This window comes from Scatophagus argus, chromosome 24, assembly GCF_020382885.2.
Source record: "Scatophagus argus isolate fScaArg1 chromosome 24, fScaArg1.pri, whole genome shotgun sequence".
Taxonomy (NCBI): domain Eukaryota; kingdom Metazoa; phylum Chordata; class Actinopteri; family Scatophagidae; genus Scatophagus; species Scatophagus argus.
The window spans coordinates 1,678,921-1,692,808 of NC_058516.1; the positions used below are offsets into that span (position 1 = coordinate 1,678,921).

Sequence of the window (13,888 nt, forward strand, 5' to 3'; positions counted from 1 at the left end):
TCTCACTGTTTATTTTTACAGTTTTCAAACATTATTTTATTTGTGCAATAATTTTGTCTTCACAACTTTGTCTTTATTGTTCCGATTTAAACTTGTGGGTATTTTTAAGTTCATTATCTTCATGTTTAATTTTTTTTTATCCATTTATTTTGAAGACCTCCAAGGCCATACTTGAATTACAATTTTCCTGATTGTTGTTTTTTGTGAAAAATGTATTAATATTAGTTGCACTACAATTGCAGCAATTTATCCAAGTGTGATGATCTTTTTTCCACTTTTCCTCTCATACACGTTATCATTAATCCTTTAACATTCAGGGGTTTTTTTTACATACTGAATCTGTATGTAATTTAGGAGCCTTTTTCGTCCTTCTTTTACTCATTTGCACATCTCCTCATTGAACGCAACTTATCAAAGTTAAACTTTGTTCATCATCACTAAAATAAGTGAGTAAAAAAAGATTGTTAAAATCGTCTTGTCTCAGTGTCATCGTGTTGGTCGAGCGCCCAACTGAAGCTACAAAAGGCTGAGATATTCACATCCTGTGTGGACGCATCATTTAATCAAGCAGAAATATTCCTTTTTGTCTTCTATGCACATTTCCTCCACAGCTCAGTCTGACATGTCCGAGATCTCAGCCAGGAGTTAAAGTCACTTCTGCGGATCTGAACAAACAACACGCGTCACGAAATCTGGCAAACTCTTCTGTCCATTTAAGTTTCAGGAGCTGACAACCAAACCACTAACATCACTGACTGCTAATGGCTGACCTGCCCTGATGGAAATGCCAAATATGGTCCATAAGGAAATTATTTTCAAGCTATTTTAAAACGCGTGGATCCGAGCAAGACTTCTGACGTCTCTGCGGAGGACAGAAGAGAGCAAAATACCTCTGCAGGAATCAATAAAACATTACATAACGCGTACAAAATGTGTGTTACATCTTAAAATCTGTAAAACGAGGGAAGCAGGAGATCCTCCCACAGGGATAATTACCTCCACATCTCTGCCTTCGCTATTCATAGAAGCGCTGCTGTTATTATTAGGAGGGACAAAAAAAAGAAGAAGGTATAAGGTGGTCTGACTGAGAGCAAAACGTCATCATGAAAGATAAAAGCAGCCAATGAGAGACGATTAGCCTCCGCCACCCGTCCTGCATGCATGCCGTGACTCTGAACGGCATCACGGCCTTTAGCATTCACAACAGCGACCGGCGACTCTCGTCTGGCATTTTTACCTGCGGACGGTCTGGACTGATTGAGATGCGTCGCAGGAGCCGGTGGAGACACGGCGAAGACTCACCTAATTGGCCCAGGACTCGGCCCTAATTCCCGATTCTCAGGGAGGTCCACATTTCAAAGCAGCGCGTGGATCAATTAATGGACCGGTAATGTGTCTCATTTTCATACAAGGCGAGAGCCTTAGGTTGGGGAAAATCAGATATCGGCCACCTTCGACTCGGCAAAGGCGAGAATCACTCAGAGTTATGAAGGGGAATTCGATACGATGCTCAGCTGATCAGGGCAGGATCGCACGATGAATATTTTCCTTCTCTTTCTTTTGCTCCTTTTGACCCTTCACATTTTTTAATGCTCAATATTTGACGTTTTCAGGAGTCTGAGAGTCTCCCTGCTTTCACAAGCTTTCACGTGGCCAGCTGACCAACAATCAATTAACAAGCATCATCTGTGTATCAAAAGCCTCATATGCTCAACAGAAACCAGAGCACCAAATGTGGATTAATACGCCGCTGAAAATAGTCCCCCCACAGATGACCTACTTCCTGCTGTATAAGTAATATAGTCATTGATTTTACTCTTGCAGTAGTACTGGCTTACCTGTTATATATTAGCGTTAGCCTTCATCCTTCCTGCTGTTGCCGAGTAGCAGCCAATCAGAGGCAGAGAAGGGCGGGTCGTGTCTTTTGCCATCCTGGGGAAGAAAAAAAGGCCTATATTAGCATTAGCCTAATGCGTGTAACTTACAGATGATGCAGCTGATCTCAGACACCAGACGCTAGCGTCAGCCCGCCCAGTGCGATTTAAAGTCAACAATCTGGATGTTGCTGCACAACAACAGGAATCAGGTTTCTTCATCTGTTTTTAATACGGCCGGCTCTCTGTTTTGCATGATGCAGCTTGACATGGCTGAGCCGCAGTGAAATCCGTGTACCTTAATATCAAAAATGTAAGAGACACGCCGGCAGCATCTCTCTGCTCTCCGAATGACAGCCGTAACCACACTACTTTAAGGTAGAGCAAGGTACACCCCTGCTGTTTTCTCAGGAGCAGACTGTTTGAAATATGAATGAGCAGCCAGTCTATACATCATGTTAGCTGACATGTTGTATTAAAATTTATGAACGACTTCATCAAAAAGCACTTTCTGCCAGGGAGATTTGCCCCGACATCAGAGTTACATGGCTGGTTGGAGCCTCGGATAAATGTGTGTGTGAATGGCTAAGTGTGAAATTATGTGTACTGCGAGTCCGTATGTCAGTGTGTAACCTTAGTGCACCGTGTGTGTGTGTGTGTGTGTGTGTGTGTGTGTGTGCGTTTGCTGTGCTTGAATTCAGGGAATCTCCAGCTTCACAAAACCAATTTTATTTTTAAAAGATTTCTTGGGGGCCTGTCACTGAATTAAAACCACACAAGAAAGGAAACACTCGTGTAAATAAAGCAAACAGGATGTTATGACAGAAATAAAATTCACACGATTACAATCTGTAAGAGGTCGTGCGTGTGAATTCATGTGCACGCTCACAAACGTGCATGTTTATAAGACCGTGTGTGTCCACGTTTTCGACGATTACCTCATTTTAGATTTCAACTTGACTGCAAAAACAATGAAAGAATGTAACTGCTTAAAGCAAACAAAAACCCAAAACAGGAAATCAATCAGCGGCTCGTTAATGATTCAAACTGATGTGTGTGTGTGTGTGTGTGTGTGTGTGTGTGTGTGTGTGTGTCCGACCACCAACCCCTCTTCAGTCTTTGGGTTATGAAATAATACCTGTCATCTGCCGACTGCTGAACCCTGAAAAGGGGGCAGGTTTTCCAGGTCAGCCCGCCATCTGTCAGCGCAGCCCTCTCCTGTTCCCGCACATTAGCACCTGATTGGCTGGAACTGGTCCGAGGTGGGCGGGTCCACCCGGAGCCCCCCCTCCCCTCCCGTCGGGACCCAGCGGAGGCAGTCACATGCGGACACACTAACAGTCACAGAGGAGTAAGAGAGACAAGATGCACACATGCTCACGCTGTGTTACGCCTACAAGCGTGTGGACGCCCTGCGCACACGCACGAGCACGGCGGACACGCGAGCACGCACGACCGAACGGACATGACACGCGTTCAAACTTCAGCGGCTCAATCTGCACGCAGGAAGCAGAGAAATCACATGGTGAACAACAAGCAAGCATTGAACTGTTTCAGTAAATTACCGCAAATAAATCAATTTTAACATCTTTAATGGAATAAATTTGGAATTGAAAAAAGGGAAAAGATTGCGGTCTTGTTTTATTTGTGAAAATGTCTGCAGGGGGTCAGAAAAACAAATTATTAGCGACAGGTTTGGAGTAGGTGCTCGTTGCTAGCAGCTTAACTCGCCCGGTCTCGACCCCACTCGCTAACGTGTGATGTGCTAATGGTGTATTACATCATGTAACTTTTCAGACAGTGATGTACCTGAGCAGGTATGTGACTGGGAGAGGTAGCAAGCTAGCAGGTAACACACAAGCTAGTTTCTTAACAGCTGGCATATTAATTCCAAATGTCCTGGAATTTTTCATTATAGCATGTGATTGTTTGTCCACTTGCCTTATATAGACAGAAGTATTCAGACAGGGGATGTTCCTCAGGGTTTGTGCTCGGCCCCTGACTTACACTGAAGGGAAATCTTAATGCTTCAGCACACCAAGACATTTTGGACAATGCTATGCTTCCAACTTTGTGGCAACAGTTTGTTGAAGGCCCTTTTCTATTCCAGCATGACTGTGCCCCAGTGCACAAAGCAAAGCTCCATAAAGACATGGTTGGATGAGTTTGGTGTGGAAGAACTTGACTGGCCCACACAGAGCCCTGACCTCAACCCCATCCAACACCTTTGGGATGAACTGGAACGGAGATTGTGAGCCAGGCCTTTTGGTCCAACATCAGTGTGTGACCTCACAAATGCTCTACTGCATGAATGGGCACAAATTCCCACAGAAACACTCCAACATGTTGTGGAAAGCCTTCACAGAAGACTGGAAGCTGTTAGAGCTGCAAAGCTGTCTGTGTGCTCAGAATGAGACGTCATTAAAGTCCCTGTTGGTGTGATGGTCAGCTGTCCCAATTCTTTTGTCCATATAGTGCCGCTGAATCTTTTATTAGTTTTGGCAGATTTATTTCTCTCGGCGCTGCACGCGGTTGTTTGACTGGCAGACTGAACACGGATCAACAAAGATGGATGTTAGACTGTTGCTAACTGCGCAGATTATTATTTTCTAATGTATTTAAAAAGCAGGAGCTTCATCCATTTCCTGCTTTCCCCCTCTCCTCCCTCCCTCCCTCCCTCCCTCGCTAGTTCAGCTGTCTGGTCAATGGGACCGGGGCAAGTAGCCAAGCATGTACAGCCAAGTCTCCCTCCCTCCCTCCCCCACCTCCCCCTCCCTTCCTCTCCCATCCAGACGGCCTCCTGTTCAGCTGTGCCGCTCGCCGCAGGTTCCAGCCAGGTCAGATGTTCAACACGAGTGACAACATGTTCGCTCCTCACCGCTGTTTGCAGCCGTGGAAAGGTCCAACAGAGATATTTCTCAGCAGACAGGAAGCTCAGACTGATTTCAGCGCACCGAGTTTGGTTTTTGGCAGGTGGTAAATGTGAGTAACGGCACAAAATCTCAAAAACCCAAACGGATGAAGTCTAATTAAGCATTTGTTCATCAGCTTTCGTGTGTTTCTGATCAGGGTTTTATAATGTGCATATCTCAATCTCAACTGCAAAATAGAATAACTAAAATTCTGTTTTCCAAATTTTTGTCTTTGCATTCAAGCTGGAGAGTAAATCTTCACTGCGCTGACTTTTGCTTTTGTTCAGATTCTCTTCTGAACAAACTGAACTTTAAACCTGTGAATTCTGAACCCTTTTTCCCAATTATTAACCCCCACAACCACCAACAAATCCTGTCTCAAGCACCGATCAGATCACCTTCTGCCTTCTGAGGCAGTTCCTCATCTTTCTCTTTTCTTTTTCTCTAACTTGAACCTGTCCAACGTCATACACACAAATAAATCTTGATGTTCCACTCAAGAGCGGCTAAACTGAATTATCTTTTGTTTCTATCTTTTGTTCATACGCTCCGATTTTATTTTATGTTTTTTGACATCTTTGAAACTCCGTTGGAGCCGTTGGAAGGATGAAGAACCAGACAGTAAAACGTGATTTGAAAAAAATGTAGCATCACATGTTGTCCTGACATGTTAACACACTTTATTATATCTAAGCTTCTCAAGCACGCGTCCTCTGAACAGGAGGCTTTCAATGGACCAACGGGATTAAAGTGTGAAAATACACTGAAAAATACAAAATTTAACAGAAGCAAACGAGCGAATGTTCTGCTTTGCTTGAGGCAAAGCTAATAAGTCGACTTAAGACTACATTTAAGTTCAGCACCTCTGACCTCCCAGCTGCAGACGAAGAAGAACAAAGTATTGCCTGTCACTGTATTGTAATTTTCTCTTCACTTGAATCTTGTCATGTGTGTTTCCAATATTCCTACAACACTTAAAATCTCACTTTAGCTCATCCCGCATCTGCGAGGCGTCGACATACCGCCTGTTCTGTGACTTTTAATTGTTTTGTCAGGGACTGTGAGGCAGCAGATAGAAAAATCTCAGCTATGTATGAAGGCCGTGCAGAAAGTCTCTTCCCTCCCCCCTCAGACTGCACATTTAGCCTCTCTCGTGGCCTCTGCAGCCTGAGTCAAAGGTGCAGCGCTGCCCCGCTCGCCGCCCAGGTGCACAGCAGATAGGGTTGCAGCGCGTAAGCGGCTAATGCGGGCACGGCTGTGGGAACGCCAGCTGCCCCCCGTATTTCTCAAAATCTGAAATTGTTTTGGATTCACGCGCCAACAGAAGGACTCGACATGCAAGAGTGAAAGCAGCTCACTGACTGTGTCTTCCCACGTCAATAAAATAACTGCTCTCCACCGTGGAAAAACCTAACTTCTGTTCTCCGGCCTCCCCTCCCTCCCCCTCCCTCCCCCTCCTCCTCCTTCCTCGTGTTTGATAGATGAAATGTAGCTGAGCTTCATCAAAGCAGGAGGACTCGAGCAGAAAATATGCACATGTTTGACCATTAAAGCCTTGCACAATATCGACTGTAGTTTTGCAGGAAAGTCAAACGGTTTCGCTGCATTTCTGCCGCGATGTGTGCAACCTTTAAACCTTCGGCACACTCGTTTCTGCGAGCGAGACGGCTGGCGGTTTTCAGTCCTAACGAGCTGCACTTTTCCTCACGCGGTCCACGCAACCTTTGAGACCCTCCAAACTTTTGTTCGGGCTGCTGCAAAACGCACCCTTTGAGCTCATTTCCAAAACGTTGTGGTGTTTTTGGAGAGCCAAGTGATCACGAGGGTTCACAGTTCCAGTGGATCAGGGTTAAAGTGCTCCTTTGTGGAAAAGTCTGCACCACTTTGCTTTAAAGTTTGGGGTTTCTGGTCAGTGTGCAAAGAACGACAGATTTTTGGGCATTTTACTTCCAATTTATTATAATTATTATTATTGTTTTGTATTTTTCATGCTTTGTCCTGTCGTTCTTTTACAAATAATGTATTTATATTGTTTCTAATTTTAATCACAATTATTCACAATTATTTTGTCCATCATTCTTTAATTTGTGATTATGATTTTTAATATACTTACATTTTTTTATGGAAAATTTGTATATATATTGTAAATTGAAATAAACATTTTAGGCATTTTATTAAAGTTTGTCATTTTTTAACATTTGTATTTGAAGGTTAATACTTAATTTTTCTATGCTGTCAGGGTGTAATATTTTTCAATATTTTTTCTTATATTTTGTTGCAATTTAACAAATGTTTAAACTGCTTTTTCCCTGAAATAAAGCAGAGCGAAATCACATTTGCTGAGTCATATAAGTGAATGCACATTACATACATGTTCTGCAGGCCCTGCAGCAGCCACCCGCCCACACCTGAGTTCAAATTTCAAACCTGCCGCTGATGTCTGAACGGCCAAAGATCACATGGAAACTTGCTGAAACGCAGCTCAACTCAGCAGCACAACAGATGCGTCAACATTCAACAGTGTCGATGACACCGCGTGGCTGCACAAACACAAGCCCGCTGTTGATGTCGCGTCTGTGGCAGCTTGCGAATTTTTAGCGGGCAGATGTTCCTCGTCAGGCGTCGGCTGACCTGCGAGACGAGATGAAACAGCGTGGACGCCGCCTGACCTGTGCAGGGGGGGACAAAGGCTGCGATGAGGACGACTCGTCCCGGAGGCCCTCGGGAAGATTTGGGTTGTGGACGGATGGATGTGGACTGAGATCAGCAGAATGGCATCTGCTTTACACACACACACACACACACACACACACTGCTGAGCATTCAGAGCAGAGCTGCAACTGAGCTTGTATTTGTTCTCTTTCAAGCAGCGACGGAGCAAAATCACACTTGACTTGACCAAAGTCCCCCTTAACTTCAGTCGTTCCATCATAAAAATGACAGTTTGTTAGACAAAGCGCAGTTCAAACTTTGTCACGGGGCTGTAAAAATGTCTCGGCTTCTGTAAACCTCTCACATAAAGCAGTGAAGCACACACGTGTGGCGTCGCTCGCTGCAGTGCGGAGCGTGGCTACTTGTGGAGGTGAAGGCCACGATAAAATCAAAGGGATGGCGACACACAGCCAACGTTTGCACACGCTGATGATGAAATCTACGAGGTCACGAGGATCCTGGTGAATCCTTTCACACTGTTGGACATGGAAAGTACAATTTCGGCTTAAGCCTGATTTGATTGCCTCCAATACAACGCTGCTATTGGAACTGCATTATGGGAAACGCAGGATTCAGGGTTTCTGGAAGCTGAACTGCAAACTAAAATGTTCAACCTCTGCCGCTTCTGTTTTGGCCTTTTTTAAATTTCTCCTTTAGGAGACTAAATCAGAGGAATACTCCTTTAAGTGGGTTTTAAGGGTAGCTGAAGCTAAACGCCGATGCTAGCATGCTTGCTATCTTTGATTTGTCCGCACAAAGCGATCGGTGGACCCGATGGAAACCCGATGTCTGCGAGGTTAAAGACATTAAGAAACAGTTTTAAAACCTTTTTTGTTGTTTTTTTTACCTTCAGTTTTGTCTCTTTGTTCTCCCTCTCTTGTTCTATGCTTACTTTATCTTCTGTATTTGATTAAAAACAAGGTTTCTCCACAGATCACAAGCTTCTGAGAGGCTCTGGGATTTAAAGACATTAAAGGGGCTTTGAGGTATGAAGCAAAGGGATTCTGCGAGCTCCTTCCACCTCGAATCCTCAAACTTCCCACCAAACCCACACAGTCTGAAAAGGTGATCAAAAGCCCAGACGAAGGGCATCGGCAGGTAGACGGAGTCGGCGGCTGGCAGAGCGCTCAACACCTGCCACCTCTTCCTCATCTTCAGGTGATAATTGTTCCTCCACCACGAGTGTATAAATGAACTCCTCATTTTCCTTCCCACCAATTAGAGACGTCTGTGGTGGCAGAGCACCACATTGCACTCTTGGACCTTCGTCAACGGGGTGATGAGGCGATTCTCTGCTCGTGTGAAACGGTGCTGGCAGTCTCCGCCGCTCGCATTCATTCCCCGTATGAACCCCCGCCCACCCCCACCTTCCCCCTCCACCATTTTTTTTTTTTTTTTTTTTTTTGCAGTTTCCTCCCCCGGCGATGCAGACAGCACAATAGTCTCACTGAGCGGTGACGATTAACACATAAAAGCGACACGGGGAATCTCGCTGCTAGATACTAGCGCACATGAGAGGGCAAAGCATTCATACGATGCCAAGAACTTCAGCGGGAGCCCCTTCTATCTGATTGGTGATCTTTTGTTTTGGCGTTGCCCTCGATTCGGGGGAACGTGCCCAATCAGATTACGGCGAGGCAGGCAGGGCGAGACGACAATCGCTGTTTTCTATTTACCCCGTCTATCTCCAAGTGGCTTCACTTAAAGAAGTCAAAGCGTCTCCATATCAACTTTTAGCCTCCTCCTCCTCCTCCTCCTCCTCGCCTTCCTCACCGCAGTAGATGTGCTTTGTACAGTTGGTGCTCAGAAACTAAAGCTGGATTAAATTGAACACAATCAGATATTCCTGTGAGTCCAGGGTTTTAATCTAAAACTTCAGCCGCTGACACATGTGACAGGTAATCTCAGGGAGCTATTTAAGACACAGAATGAGGACAAATGAAGGATCACTGCTCGAATTAAGTCGCTTTTGATAAAATAAGAGCGCATTTCCCAGCACTCGGGTGGATAATCTGGACGGATCTCATCAGGGCCTGCGAGTGCATCGTTACTCCATACTTTAACTTCATGACATCTGTTTGTTCAGATGTTGCATTTGGACTCAGTCAGTCCACCTAACAGGCTCAACATGAACAACAGGAACCGGCGAGGACCAGAAAGGTCAAACGTCCACACAGCACGTTCAGTCAGAGCATTTTCCTTTAAAGTTCTGATTGAGTAGAAAATAAAAGTACAAGCCTTGACCTAATGTTAAAATGTGAAAGCTCCAGTAAATCCAGAATGAACTCCTAAAACTTGTCCCATTAACTCATTAACATCATTAACTACAGGACCAGGACAGACTGAAATACTCCTGCGGTTTACAATTCAACCTTATTTTTAATTACGGCTGCGCTGGATTAATAAAAATATTCCGTTTCGGGCGGTCGGTTCTGCCTCCAAAGACTTCGCCTGACTTTGTCAGAGGCTGAGGTCTCAGTCCCGAGCAGGTCTGAAGCAGCTTTGATGATGTGATCAGCGGCGGCTTTGGCTCGTTTCCTTTCAGGCTGCGTCCCAGCCAGCTCTGCTTCCACGTTCAGTCCCCGTGTGAACTGGGCCGCAGGTAAGGAGCCAAACCTGTCACTTCCTGTTCCTGCCATACTCCTGAATTATTTCCAGGCCTGTTTGTCAGGTCGAGTTAATATTTTTTTAAATGTTTTACTGCTTTACAATCAGACACATGAGTAGACAGCACGTGACAGATGAGCATTGTTATTATGAGCACAGCTCCATTATGCTGATGGCTCATTATGCAGTAAACTAATAGTGTCATTGGTTTGAATATTATATGATAATGATCTGATTACCATACTGAGATGTGATTTAAAACGAGATCGGATTTAATTAAACCGTCTTTAAAACACACACGGAATATGTTTGTTTATTTTTGAGTTTATTGGATTTATTACAGGAAGGTTATCATGTTTTTTAGATGTATACGAAAGCAGCTGCTCACACACCATAAATACTGCATGTGTATAATTTGTGATATGCGCGATATGTTTTTGCAGTACGTGATACTTCAAGGATCATTTTACATGACAGATTAGCTTGTACAGAATAAAACATGATGATTTTGTGTTATGTGGGAAGAAGTTTCTCTTCCCTGCAGATTCTCAGACCAAACAGGCAGCGACTGGCGATCTTGACAGTCCGAGCACAAAGCTAACTTGTCTTGTTTTGGACACTTTAACCGTCTGGACTGAAACACCAGAAAAAAAACCCTGTTTCAGTCTCGACTTTCTGCAGACCGTCAGGACTCAGCGTGTCTGACATGAAAACCAGGAAAAGGACAATAAGCATCGTCCGTCTCTGACACGACTGATGACCTCCCGTCTTAATAAGTCGACAGCACTGCAGGGCGAGCGACCGAATCCGCTCAAAGTACGGCACGAACACACGCCACGAGAAAACTGAGGTGCAAACGCTTGAACTGAATAATCGAATTCAGAGTCGGTCTGTGATTTTATCAGCAGCAAGAAAAATCCGCCGTCTTCACTTGTCACACCGACTGCTTATTGTGCTTCACTTTTCCGGACTTAAAAACTGCTTTCTGTTTAAAATCTGCAGCTTAAAATAAATAAAAATAAATAAATGAATAAATAAAAAAATAAAACAATAAATCCTGTCCAAAGGTGTAGGAAAAAAGGCTCTCGCTGTATTTTACATTCTGACGGTACAATTAGGGATTTGGAAATACGGTCCAGAGCAGACTGGGCTGTGTGTGTGTGTGTGTGTGTGTGTGTGTCACTGTACCTCAAGTGGGATTTACAAGCCGAAGCCGATCCAGGCTGTCAGGCAGACCAGTACGACATTTCATGTTGCGTTCAGTTCCACTCACAGCCACAGTTCAGATGTGTGTGTTTGGATCTCTCAAAACCTTATAAAAGAAAAAAATATATACACATATAATAAAAAAAAAAAAATTAAAATTAAAAAATAATAACCTCTAATTAGCGCTGGCTCATAATTAAAGATTAACATTTTTCAACAAATGTGACAACTGCTGCTGGCCTTAAAATGCCTGTTTTTAATTTATAACTGGGAGAAATTGTTGCTGCAAAGCCGGTGATAATAATGATGAATTAATATCATAAAATTTAATTTATCACAAAAAATCTGCCTCGATAAAACACGTCGTCTCTGAAGGAGTTCGACAGGAGACGAGATGCTGACGCCTCTCAGCTTCATTTAAACATCAGCAAACTGCAAACTTTTTCCACAATTATGTCGACTTTGGGCTAAATTTAACTAAATGTTTTGAAAATAAGGAAGTGAAAATAAAAAGTAAAGCAAGGCAGTGAGGAGAGGAAGAACAACAGGAAATAATCACGTGGTACGAGAAAATAAAGAGGAAAAAAAAAATTATACTTAAATTTAATCCACGTATCTACAGATGCTCTCAGTTCGATTTACACGCGTGAAATAATCTGTGTGCTGATTTCTTTTGATTTTCAGAGAACGTTAGGAGCAAACGTTTTGGTCCAAAATAAAAGAGTTCGAAGAACATTTCACACTAAAGCATTAAAGTGTTTGCTTGTCGACGTCCACGTCAGATTTCCATAAAAATGATGCAGAAGTGAACCCTTAATTTGTGCCGTTAAATCCAATCAGCCCGCCAAAATATCCCAAATACTCTACACCAACATTTTCTCCTCATTAAGGCAGAGAAGCTTTTCATATTTCATTTAGACCATCACAGAGCACTAAAACCCTCCAAACCAGACCGGTGCAAATTATTTAAGAGCGGCAGAATAACACTGAAACTCTTTGTTTACTTAACAAATATATAGAAACACATAAATATCATCAGGAAGGTCTGGATCCTCCTGCCTGGCCGACAGACGTGAGAGGAGCATGAAGAGCGGTCAGCTTTCAGAGGCTGAGCCGCCTCAGTGAGAGACGACTTTCAAACTGTAGGGTGCAGCAGTCGTCTTCCAAACAGGACGAGCTGGGAGCAGCCGAAGAGCCGAGCCGAGCCGAGAGAGAGCCGGAGGTGGAGGAGGCAGAGCACGCCGAGGCCTGGAAACCACAGACGCTCCGAAACGAGGAGGAAGAGGAGGAGGAGGAGGAGGAGGAGGAGGAGGAGGGAGGTGATGTGTAATTACAGGCTACATACCAACACCCCGTCATAATTTACATTACTGCCATGGAAAAATATTATATGAAGATTGTTTTCATCCGCAGCGAGCAACACGGCAGAGGGAATCTGCTCTCACACACACACACACACACACACACACACACACACACACACACAGGCCCACTTGACCACTTAAGTTGCAGCGATTATGCCATTAACTGACACGAACCTTGAGCCAGCTCGCAGCGTCACACGCGAAGCAGCCAATCGGACGCCGAGCCCGACGCCGAGTCGTCACGTCCAATCTGCTGAATGAAATCATGAGGAGAAGGTCTGTGTTAGTCCCTCCAGTTGTTCTCTGTCGAGCTTTTCCTGGAGCTTTCGGACGCTTCACGGTCCGGAGTCTGAAGAAGATTTGTGTTATTTTCAGACTCTTTCAAAAGGTCAAGACTGAACTTTTAACATTTGTGCCATTTGTCTTATTGCACGCAGAAATATGTGCTGTGGGAAGTATGTAATGTATGCACTTCATAATAGTTTCCAGAGCCAATAAAGTCACATTTTGGAGGATCCATATGGCCTCAATTTTGCGATGATGTTCGTATTTTGCCAAAACAGGACATGTGCTCAGTAATTCCCCAGATCTGTTATTATATGAGGGTGGAGCCTTTCAGAGCAGACGATCAGTGAAAACTCTCACAAAGTTCAGACTGATGACGGGGTTAAGGGTCAGGCCTCACAACAACTCATTCACATTACTGAGCAGCTCGGGGAGGAAAAGGAAGTGACGAGTCCACTTCCTACCAGCTCGCTCAGAGGACTTGACAAACAGAAAACAGTTTCTTGCCTTGTGACTAAATTCTACACAATTTGGACCGTTTGGTTTAATTTGACTGTGCTGTTGAGAGTAAAGACGACTGGACGAGTCTGTCCCGGTTCGTTCTGAAAGCAGCACATTCAGGCTGAGGAAGTTTTTGAAATGGAGTCATGTCATCGGCCATTTGGAGCGACGACTTGCCAACGTTAGCAAAGGTGCAAAGTTCAAGAGAGGCTGAGGGCACCGACCGGCGGGAGTTTATGCCAAATGCTGGGCCTGAAGCTTGAGGAGCCTCTCTGAGCAGAAATATAAACAGGTTTGACCTGCCGCTTGATGCTTCATACCAGCTAAAGTGGCCAAACACACGGATACTACGGAAGCCCAGAAGTGACACGAGCCGGCTCAAATCGTCATTTTATCTTTTACGAACGCGCGACGTGTCACAAAGCAA

The 13,888-nt window shown here is 44.3% G+C and overlaps 1 long non-coding RNA gene across 6 annotated transcripts in view; it reads right to left on the bottom strand.

Moving 5' to 3' along the window:
* LOC124055324 overlaps nt 1-13,888 on the bottom strand; it is a 166,900-nt gene that overhangs the window by 5,997 nt on the left and 147,015 nt on the right. For 3 of the 6 annotated variants that reach the window (XR_006842612.1, XR_006842613.1, XR_006842609.1), the window contains exons 8-11: nt 12,850-12,928; nt 11,294-11,417; nt 3,013-3,208; nt 1,839-1,932 (exon numbers count right to left, since the gene is read on the bottom strand). This is a non-coding gene — a long non-coding RNA (uncharacterized LOC124055324). Of the gene's footprint in view, nt 1-1,838; nt 1,933-3,012; nt 3,209-11,293; nt 11,418-12,849; nt 13,025-13,888 lie in introns of all 6 variants that reach the window. The other 3 variants (XR_006842610.1, XR_006842611.1, XR_006842614.1) reach the window with 2 other exon arrangements.